Genomic DNA, 12021 nt, shown 5'->3' with positions numbered 1-12021 from the left:
TGCTGTAAAAAACTGGAGGGGCTTCTAGGGATGGGAAGCACACCAAAACAAATAGATCATTTGCCATGAGGCTGTGTGGGCCTGTTTAGAATGGTCAGTTCTACTGGGTTCCCATAGTTCATCCCTTGTACCTCACAAATCTCGACATCTCCCATCGGCAGTAGATCTCTTGACAGCTCAAGACAGCATCAACTCAGCAGTTTGTTTATTTTTTTAAAACTCGGAGTCATTGGTTTATGAACAGCAAAAAACACAATGCAGCATGCTCCATGAACTGCAGTATAAACACTGAATGCATGTAAGTATGACTACAGCCTTTGGGACCTGTCATCTGATTGGGGTCCAAGCCGTGGTAATGAGACGGCAAACTGGATTTCCTAATCTGTGCGTCACAGTGCCCTCTGCTGATTATATACACACATAGATTTGTTTCTTAGTTCACATATTTTTTAGAATTCAGTCATACATGACCAGTCATACTATATATACTTTTATTTATAATCACTGGCTGTATGTGTGTACTGACCCAAGAATTGAGCATCAAGCTCATGGTGGCCTGTGAATCTTTAGCTCTAGGAGCAGACAACATCAGGCAGAAATTTGGAACACTGAAACAGCTTAGCTTACTGCTGATGGATGTACAAGGACATACAATATAATGGGCACACATGGGTAGCTACGCAATGCCAACACACAGCACGCTAAAACACAAATAGAATGGTGGAGCCACACTTTTATTGACACCTGTACAGAAAAGAAACAATCCTCGACGAGTCATGCAAAGCAGATATTGTGTACAAAGAGAACACAACATGAACAGTATGGAGGCAGAGATAAATACATTTACAAAAATAAAGAAAAAAAACTCCTGAGATGTCTCACGTACAATACGATACAATACGCAAGGGCACTACCTCTTACATGGCACTCATGGGTAAAAGCAACTTGATCCCAAGCCAGGTGATAAAACATGGGCATCTGTCTGAAGAGTCAGAACTGGGAAGAAACACTCCAGCTCTGCAGTACTAAGTACAGTATAGGAACCTTGGAACTGGGAAAGATTGCTTTATTGAAAAGACACTTGTTTAAGAGAGGTATTATTGAACTAATGTTTCTATACTGAATTCTATGAGATTGATCTATAGATATATGCAAGAGTGGGGTGGGCAAAGGAAAGAAAAGAAGTCTCAGTTACATGTCTGGAAAAACACACTGTTACAATAAGGCTACAACATCAAAGGACGAAGGATAACTCTACATGACCTCTCCTCCTTTTGCTCTCACTGATGCCATCCATGTTTTGTAACCATGCAACAGTACATTAACATTCCATTCCTTATACAGACAGCCATGTTCAGACCAATAGGACTTATAAACACATACACAAACATATTTTTTTTTACCTCAAACTGATACTGTACAAACACTCTCCATATTTCAAATTCATACTCACACATATAGCCAGGTAGGAGGGAAGATAGAACGTATACATTTACATAGACTGAATCTCGGACCAGGACACAAATAGGTCAGTTAAGCTTAGATGTAGCCACTAGTCTGAGAACAGGCTGGCAAAAGATTTCCTCAGGTTCCGAATGGTCTCTGCCTTGGCTTCATCCTCGTTGCTGGAGCGGAACGTGTCACCAAAGGCACTGAAGGCATTGGTCAGGGATTGAGATTTGCTGAAACAACACAGAGTGCACATATTTTGGTAAGTCATCATGCATTAGATGATAATGATGGACTTAAAGAAATGCTGCTGAGTGCTCTTACTTTAGTAGGGGATGAGTTGACTTCTGCTGTGGTTGCTCCTCAACAGGGGGCTGTTCCTGGCTTGGAGCAGCGGCGGGTACGGCAGAGGGTTCTGGGGCATCTGCTGGGGCGGCCGCAGGGGCAGGTGGGGTGGCAGCGGGGGCTTCAGTCAGTGGCTGATCTTTCGGTATGTTCTTAGGCGGGGGCTGGGGTTTAGCTGGGGACTGGACCTGCGCCGGGCCAGGATCAGCCGGCGCTGCTGTAGGAGCTGCAGCCTGGCTTTGGGCCTCAGGTGGAGCTGGCTTTGGGAAGGCTTTGGCTGGAGGTGGGGTCTGGGGCTTTGGCTGGAGCTGAGGTTTGGAGTTTCTCCGAACGGGAGGCACTGGCTTAGGGGGCTTGGGGGACTGCGGTTTGGGAGGGAGCTCTGTGGGCTTGCCTGGAGCAGGTGTGGGTGCGGGCGCCCCCTGGGGTTTAGGCTGCTGGGGTTTGGGCTGCTGAGTGGTGGGGGGTGGAGTCGGCTTGGGTGGGGGTGGAGTCGGCTTGGGTGGGGCTGGTTCCGGGGAGGACCCACGGGGAGTTGGCTCTGACGGAGACTCCTTACTCTGAGTTTGCGACTCTTGGGGTTGCACTGGCCCTCCTAGGTTTAGTACAAGAGAGACTCATCACTTCACCACACTATCTCTACGACAAAGGCAAATAGGGTAGAGAAAACAAACTGATGTTTAAATCAAGCACCTGGTGTTTGAGTATTTTATTTACACACATTACAGAGAACAACGAACCCCCGAGTCTAATCAAAGAAACCAAATATAATAAAATGAAGGTCAGAACTTTGAGATAAAGACAAAACAATTATATCCACAGACGGAAGCAAGTCAACACATGGTATGCTTCCTTGGATATCTTAAAGACGAGGAGTACAACAAAAGTTACTGCTCAGGCAAACATGTATGGAATGAAGTGGAGGGAGTTGTACACATGCCGACTGGGTTTGTGTTCAAGCAACTTGCTTTTGCACTTTTGTGAATCTTGCTTTTGTGCACTTTAAATGAATCTCTGTACCATGTTTTATACATGCCTTGGTTGCCTGTGACCCACAAACAAAGTGAAAATCATAATTCACAAATATGCTATTCATTCTTGAAAAATATGCATTGAAAATGTTGTGTTCCCCTTTAAAATGAAAAATAAAAAATAAAAAGATACCCGCACACTGTTTCTATAAGCTCCCAGAGCGGTTTATTAACACAACGTTTTGACCAGAGGTCTTCGTCAGGTGTCAAGAAGATGAGCGGGTGGGTGGAGATATATGCTTACAATTTGTATAGGTCATTATACATCAGACTGAAAAACACACCCAATCCCTCACATCTGTACCCTGTAGCGGCACATTTCAAAGAAGCTGGGCACAATATCAGCACCCTTCCCTATATGGGCATTTAAAAAAGTGGAACGGCTACCTAGGGGTGGTGACCTTGAACGACTGCTTTTACAGCGTGAAACTTATTATATACATGCCCTCAATACCATGGCTCCATTTGGACTGAACAAGGAGTTTGATATAAAACCCTTTTTATAATTATAAAAACGTTTTTAATTATTTTCTAAAAATCTGTCGTGTGTGTGAGATTGACCATACTGCACATTTACTCTTCTTTCGTCTGACACAAGACATTGGACACTTGGAAATATCAACTTTTCCCTTTTTTTTATGTTCCTTTTTTTCTTGTAATGTGTGGCACTTGTTGTGAGGGATTGGGTGTGTTTTTCAGTCTGATGTATAATGACCTATACAAAGGATTGAACTGATGCAACTGTAACACTTGGTGGGCTGATGTAGGCCACATAGGCCATTTGCTTACAATTGTCTGATGCATTAATGGATAGGACAGACTGATTGGTGGACATGGGGCATTACCCACTACTTTGTCTATATATCTCCACCCACCTAGCCTGACGAGCCAGACCCACATTAAAATGTAGGGTCTGGGCACTCACCGTTCGCAGTGCTTAGTCCGAGGGGCGGGATAATCAGTTGTCTTTCAAATTTCCTCTGCACGCAATAGGACAGCGGCAGCACTATGAGTCCCATGCGTTTCCCACCAGCGGAGCTAGTTGGCTAGTTCAAACGTTTGCCAACTTAATAAAAGCTTAACTCGTGGTCACACTGTTAAGCCAACAGCAACATCCATCTTATTTGTTTTCAAGTAGCAGGGAATTCAAGCCAAACCGTTGCAACTCTGCCATCAATCATTATGTTAAGCCCACCTAACGACTCTTTACACGATTTCATTGGCCTGATTGAGTTTCGATTTCTGGAGCTCACAAGCCAACAGAGAGTTGCTAGACTAGCCCTGCCGCTAGGGGCGCGTCTAGATTTCTAGGCTACCACCCACCCGCTCATCTTCTTGATACCTGACTAAGACCTCTGGTCGAAACGTTGTGTTAATAAACCGCTCTGGGAGCTTATAGAAACAGAGTGCGGGTATCTTTTTATTTTTCAATTGTTGGCTAAGCCTTATACCCAGCACCTTTTTAAATTTTGCAGATGTGCATGCACTCCCCTTGTTTGTCTTCCCCTTAAAAATGATCATATTTATAATATATAATATATATAGTGATAAGACTGCAAGACTAAGATATATTTAAAAACACAGTGCCATCTACTGGTTTTGTGTTGACACTATACAGATAATTCTCTTAGTAAATAACTTTTGGTAATATTGTTTAGACTGACACACCAGGAGGAGGGAGAAGAAGGAGATCCTTAATATTCTAAACCTTGGCACTGGATTTAAAGTCTTATCCCAAGAAAACAGCTGCAGCTGTAAATAGTGACATCTTAATTTAGTTATTAGATGCCACTCGATTGAAGTTGATTAAAATAGCACATAAGATGAGACATTGCCCATAAACAGCAGGAATGGCTCAACAGGATCTTTTCACTTACACAGTAATAGGATAGGAATGGCTCAAACTTCGGGATCTTTTTACTTACACAGTAATACAACTCACTGAAAACATCACTGACGTATATACACAAACAACAGATATTCAGGTTATGTAAACAAACTTTGTTGTTCTCCAAGAAATTGCACATTCATTGGAAAATTTCAACAAAACCATCTAAATTTGACACACAAAGTTTCTTTCCTTTGGTGATATGCCATGCAAAGTGTCCTACATCCAATTGCATGCACACAGATCAAACAGAAGATTGGAAGAACATTCAGCCAGCATTGTAGGTTCGCTTCAAAAACAAGCAGAGATGTGTCACTGCCCATAGCCTGGTTAAAAATGGAACATAACCCTGCCCTCCTATCCTCTGTCACTGCTCCATGAGTTACTGTTGCATGTTTACTGCAAAAGGCAAATACACATTCTCTCCGATATCACTTCTAGCATTAAATTGTAATGACAAATGCAATGGTGGTACCGGTAAAGGCAATGTGGAGATTTAGCAAAGAATCTCAGGCACATGTGAATTCAATTAAGAGACTCCTCAATCCCAGGATGGATTCTAAAACATTGTGCGTTTGCCTTTGCCACGGTGTCAGCATATGCAATGCATAAAACAACAAAGCACAAAAGCTGACGCAGTGGCTTCCACTAACAGGATAGTTTATGAAGATAGGTTGTGTTTTAAAATGCAGAAACCTTTTTTTAAGATCTCTGAAACCAGACAGGTCATTCTGATGATTTTGTTGGTTTTGAATAACTAGGCAAACACTGTATGTGATTATCATGAACTAATGTTAGATATATCCTTACCTTTAACTGTGGACATATTACAGTAACCAAAGCACAATTAATTAATTACCATCTTAGTTCAAGTATTCTTTTTATCACAGATTATTCTCCACCAACATTTCATGCTCCTTGTAAATTATATTAAAGAAGCTTTTGTGCGTCCATTCTGGTATACCAATTGTAAACATATTTTCAAGTACATTTCCTCAGCAGTTACATTTCATGCAAAAATAGACAAATCTGTATCAGTAATAAATCACTGTCATCACTTACAAACACCCATATACACAAACTGACACACACATGCACACAACATGAAAGCAAGGCCTTGAATTTCCCCTGGGGATCAATAAAGTATCTATCTATCTATCTGAAGAAAAAGATAAAAGAACTAATTCACCAAACAAACACTGCACAATTCCCACACAATTCTGCACATTGACAGCAGCACTGATCTTTGAGTAGGCACAGTTAGTTTTGTGTTGTTTATCAAGTGCATGATAAAAGCCCTGCAAAATGAGATGTACACTGTGTACACTGAGAAAGAAAACAAAGCAGGCAGCCATCACAAGCAAACAATCAAGCAAAACAACACAAATTAACAATACATTCTAACAATGTATTAAACAGCCCTGGCAGAATTATAATCATCACTAGCTACACCTTTCCGTGCTGTAATCTAGACAGTGAAATCTGAGGCAACTCTTCCTTCCTTGAACTGCCACCACTACTCTGGTGTCACTGTAGGCTCAATTCACTATGTCTGGACTTGTGCCTGGACTTGTTTGGGTTTTACAGCAACGCCATTACAGTCGAGAATGTACTGTAAACAACCTTGTGGTGGTGGTCGCTGCCCAGGGATCTTGGCGGTTTCCGCCACAGTCTCCTTTGCTAGGGCTCCCTGTGAGAAGGCAGAGACGACAAGTCAGCCCAACATCAAAGCACTCGGAGCAGAGAGCAGATTAGAGCTGAGTTCATGAGCTCAAGAGAGGAAGGCCAGAGAGCAGAATCAAACAGACTGGCTACAGCCTGGAAACAGGAATTATGAAGAAAAATACTAGTTGTAGGTCCAAAGGTGTCAAAAAAGAAATTTTTTAGTATAAGCATTTGCATTAATTTAATTTTAATGCTACAAAATCCTCCAGAAATATGAGGCCCAGGTTGGAGTCTTTTGCAGGCATTATTCATGTAAAGGTCATGCGTGAACTTGAAGTTCAGGTTCATCATACTAAAATGTCTTTAAAATCAATCATAAATTCGTACTTACCAACCTTACCTTAAAGTAAGCAAAAATAAATCCTGATAGCACATATGCTAAGTGTCAGTGAATTGGAGGGGTTGAACATAAACACCAGAGGGCGCCTGAAGCTAAGGATATCCAAGAAATCCATTTCTACTGATCTCCCATGATGCACCATTAAGCGAACCTACAGATTGCAGAAGGGGGTGATTACCTCTGGGGGCTGGGCTGGGGGGATGGGCCTTTGAGGAGGGCGTGCGGGGGCTCGGCTCCCTGCCTGGTTCATCTTGGCTAAAACAACATCAGCAATGAGTTGCCGGTCTTCACCTTGGTGCTCTCCAATCAGAGGCAAAGAGGATCCAACCACCTAGACAGCAATGATGAACAGAAACCTCACTCCTGATGAAGTGGAGATCAGCATGTGGTAACTGCTCAGAGGACTGGGTCAACAACTGTAGCTGATAAGAGAGGCAGATTATAAGAGTAGCCTCTCTGAGTCAGGTGTCAGTCTTTGACTAATAAAGAATTAGACTAGGGGAACAGCTAATATGTGTTGACACAAAGTATGTTGAAAATTACTGGATCAGCAAGTAGTTTATGTCCCAAACTAGAGATCACAGCGAAAAGTTACAGTCAGTGGAACTTACCAAACCCACAAATTGAAGTCATGTCACTCCTCTTGGCTCACACAGGCTTACATTTCACTGCTTGTTATATACTGACATAACTGTGTATGTGATGAATAAATCTCACTGTACTGAACTCTGAACTCATCAGGGGCGCTGCTAGATAATTTGGGCCTTAGGACAGACAACAATTCTGGGCCCCCCGATAATCTATAGTTTTATTGGGGGGGGCTCTCTGGGGGCCCCCTGTCAGTGTCGGGCCCTTAGAATCGTCCTAATGGACGGTCAGACAAATCAGATTGGATAAAGTGAATCTGATATCATTCTAGTAGTATACCCATAGCGGAAATATGTACACCAGGATTTCCTTTGTTAGAGGCTTCAGTGGCAGTCTGGGTATTGTGAAAACATTAAAAAATGCTCATCGGTGCTGCCGTGGCAACATAGAGTGGCCATGTGATTTCAAGGCAGTTTCTGGAAAGGAGGCAAAACTTGGTACAGACCATAAGAAGGTACAGAGAATAAGAATGGTTTCTATTTCACTATCCTCACAACACCAGAAATACTGTTTCTCTTTCTTAGAGTCTATTACTGCAGGACTATAACATTAATGGGGTAGTCAATTGATCATGGCACATTTCACATACTGTATGTTCTGATTAGTAGTGATGTCCTATAGTTACATTGGCAAATAACAGGCCTTTTGCAAGCAGATTGATGATGAAGATGTGACATACAGTACAATGAGCAAAACACCTCATTCAAGCTCTGCCCTTATAAGGACATAAGGAAAGAATTATGACTGCATGTTCATCAAAAGCTTTCTCACGCAATCTACCAGCAGCAGAATGAATGGGCTTCAGTGTGGGAGGGTGTGTGGGTAAGCCACAGAGTACTTCAGCATGTGCGGGGCAGACACAGATGAAGATCTGAAAGGATGGAAGCCCTCTGTCATGGTGTCAACCAAAAAGGGATTCAGCTGGGCCAGAGTAGGGGCACAACCACTTCCCTCTGTGGCAGCCATGTTTGTTTTATCTGGTAAGAGTATGCCTGACCCACTATTACATGCTTTTCATACAGGCAATTTCAGAATAAATGAAACAATTTCTCAAATAAGGGTTCCAAAACCCACACTGTCTCGTGTGGCAGCCCCACCAATATGGCACATGCAATCTTGAGACAGTGAGATGTGTTGATTGCAGCGCCCCCTATGGGCCGAATTTCTTAGCAGGTTGTAGGGATCCTATGATAAATTGTGTGCTGTTCACACCTCCTCATCATACATATTGATGATTGAAGTGCCTGATTTTTGCATTTACAACTTTCACTAAGTGGAGCTACACCCCAAATTAATGGTTATGTGCCTCCTTAAGACCAACATACCACTATGTAGGATGCAACTTATAACAATCAAATAACAACAATAGAATCCCTATTATAATGCACATGGCATCAAGGTGTGTCTCAACTCTACCACTGAGTTGAATGTATCATCACTGGTTTGTGTTGTCATGTATAAATGCAAGACTAAGTCCACAACAAACATCCTCCTTAATCAAAGCCACCACTTCTGGAAAATGTAGCATCACTGTGGTCATAGGACAACATTTCAGATAGACATCTTATCCCTGTGTAATCATCCCCATATTTGGACAATCCTCTGTCTGATCTTTTTCCATCTCTATGACATGATGACATGATTGGTGCAATGAAGACAGAAAAGACATGTTTCTGTATTTTGACTTTTTCAACTAATCTCCATCAGAGGGCTGAAGCCTTTACAATCATTTCAGGATGCTGGCTAGTGGCCTGTGGTCTTGAACAGGCACCAAAGAGCATGTCAACTGCGATGAGAGAGGTTTTTATACAATAAGGACATTTCAATGATGTAAAATGAAATTTCACACTTTGGCAAAAATTGTATGTAGATTGTAAAGTCCCGAATTGCTTCTTTCTTCCTCCTGAAATACAGTAATCGCTCCTAATGGAGAAGAGTCTAAATGGTTGGAATGAAGAAAAAAGTAAAGCCATCATTTCTTCATTCTCCTATACAAATACCATATATCCAGGTTTTCAGCTTGCCAACACATGAGGTGTTCCTATTCTGAACATTCACTGATGAAATATTGAGTTAGAACTAAAATAATAATATGTCCGTCCCCACGATAGCTACCATACCTTACAAAGATATCCATAACTGGGTACCTATGTTATCCAGGAGACACACTGTAAAATGACTTTTATGTAAGATCCATGTACCAGCATGCAACATTTGAGCCTCTTACATGGTTTAGTTCTTGTGACAAAAAAAAGAGGCCGAACAAAATCGACACCCCTCCCCTGCAATCACAGGTCTTCTGCACACAGCGTGGTATCATTGGGTCATCACAGGTCTTCTGCACACAGCGTGGTATCATTGGGTCATCACAGGTCTTCTGCACACAGCGTGGTATCATTGGGTCATCACAGGTCTTCTGCACACAGCGTGGTATCATTGGGTCATCACAGGTCTTCTGCACACAGCGTGGTATCATTGGGTCATCACAGGTCTTCTGCACACAGCGTGGTATCATTGGGTCATCACAGGTCTTCTGCACACAGCGTGGTATCATTGGGTCATCACAGGTCTTCTGCACACAGCGTGGTATCATTGGGTCATCACAGGTCTTCTGCACACAGCGTGGTATCATTGGGTCATCACAGGTCTTCTGCACACAGCGTGGTATCATTGGGTCATCACAGGTCTTCTGCACACAGCGTGGTATCATTGGGTCATCACAGGTCTTCTGCACACAGCGTGGTATCATTGGGTCATCACAGGTCTTCTGCACACAGCGTGGTATCATTGGGTCATCACAGGTCTTCTGCACACAGCGTGGTATCATTGGGTCATCACAGGTCTTCTGCACACAGCGTGGTATCATTGGGTCATCACAGGTCTTCTGCACACAGCGTGGTATCATTGGGTCATCACAGGTCTTCTGCACACAGCGTGGTATCATTGGGTCATCACAGGTCTTCTGCACACAGCGTGGTATCATTGGGTCATCACAGGTCTTCTGCACACAGCGTGGTATCATTGGGTCATCACAGGTCTTCTGCACACAGCGTGGTATCATTGGGTCATCACAGGTCTTCTGCACACAGCGTGGTATCATTGGGTCATCACAGGTCTTCTGCACACAGCGTGGTATCATTGGGTCATCACAGGTCTTCTGCACACAGCGTGGTATCATTGGGTCATCACAGGTCTTCTGCACACAGCGTGGTATCATTGGGTCATCACAGGTCTTCTGCACACAGCGTGGTATCATTGGGTCATCACAGGTCTTCTGCACACAGCGTGGTATCATTGGGTCATCACAGGTCTTCTGCACACAGCGTGGTATCATTGGGTCATCACAGGTCTTCTGCACACAGCGTGGTATCATTGGGTCATCACAGGTCTTCTGCACACAGCGTGGTATCATTGGGTCATCACAGGTCTTCTGCACACAGCGTGGTATCATTGGGTCATCACAGGTCTTCTGCACACAGCGTGGTATCATTGGGTCATCACAGGTCTTCTGCACACAGCGTGGTATCATTGGGTCATCACAGGTCTTCTGCACACAGCGTGGTATCATTGGGTCATCACAGGTCTTCTGCACACAGCGTGGTATCATTGGGTCATCACAGGTCTTCTGCACACAGCGTGGTATCATTGGGTCATCACAGGTCTTCTGCACACAGCGTGGTATCATTGGGTCATCACAGGTCTTCTGCACACAGCGTGGTATCATTGGGTCATCACAGGTCTTCTGCACACAGCGTGGTATCATTGGGTCATCACAGGTCTTCTGCACACAGCGTGGTATCATTGGGTCATCACAGGTCTTCTGCACACAGCGTGGTATCATTGGGTCATCACAGGTCTTCTGCACACAGCGTGGTATCATTGGGTCATCACAGGTCTTCTGCACACAGCGTGGTATCATTGGGTCATCACAGGTCTTCTGCACACAGCGTGGTATCATTGGGTCATCACAGGTCTTCTGCACACAGCGTGGTATCATTGGGTCATCACAGGTCTTCTGCACACAGCGTGGTATCATTGGGTCATCACAGGTCTTCTGCACACAGCGTGGTATCATTGGGTCATCACAGGTCTTCTGCACACAGCGTGGTATCATTGGGTCATCACAGGTCTTCTGCACACAGCGTGGTATCATTGGGTCATCACAGGTCTTCTGCACACAGCGTGGTATCATTGGGTCATCACAGGTCTTCTGCACACAGCGTGGTATCATTGGGTCATCACAGGTCTTCTGCACACAGCGTGGTATCATTGGGTCATCACAGGTCTTCTGCACACAGCGTGGTATCATTGGGTCATCACAGGTCTTCTGCACACAGCGTGGTATCATTGGGTCATCACAGGTCTTCTGCACACAGCGTGGTATCATTGGGTCATCACAGGTCTTCTGCACACAGCGTGGTATCATTGGGTCATCACAGGTCTTCTGCACACAGCGTGGTATCATTGGGTCATCACAGGTCTTCTGCACACAGCGTGGTATCATTGGGTCATCACAGGTCTTCTGCACACAGCGTGGTATCATTGGGTCATCACAGGTCTTCTGCACACAGCGTGGTATCATTGGGTCATCACAG

The sequence above is a fragment of the Alosa alosa genome, chromosome 10, assembly GCF_017589495.1.
Source record: "Alosa alosa isolate M-15738 ecotype Scorff River chromosome 10, AALO_Geno_1.1, whole genome shotgun sequence".
In the NCBI taxonomy this organism is placed as follows: domain Eukaryota; kingdom Metazoa; phylum Chordata; class Actinopteri; order Clupeiformes; family Clupeidae; genus Alosa; species Alosa alosa.
The sequence above is the reverse complement of the archived record's forward strand: the minus strand, read 5'-3'. Positions refer to the sequence as shown.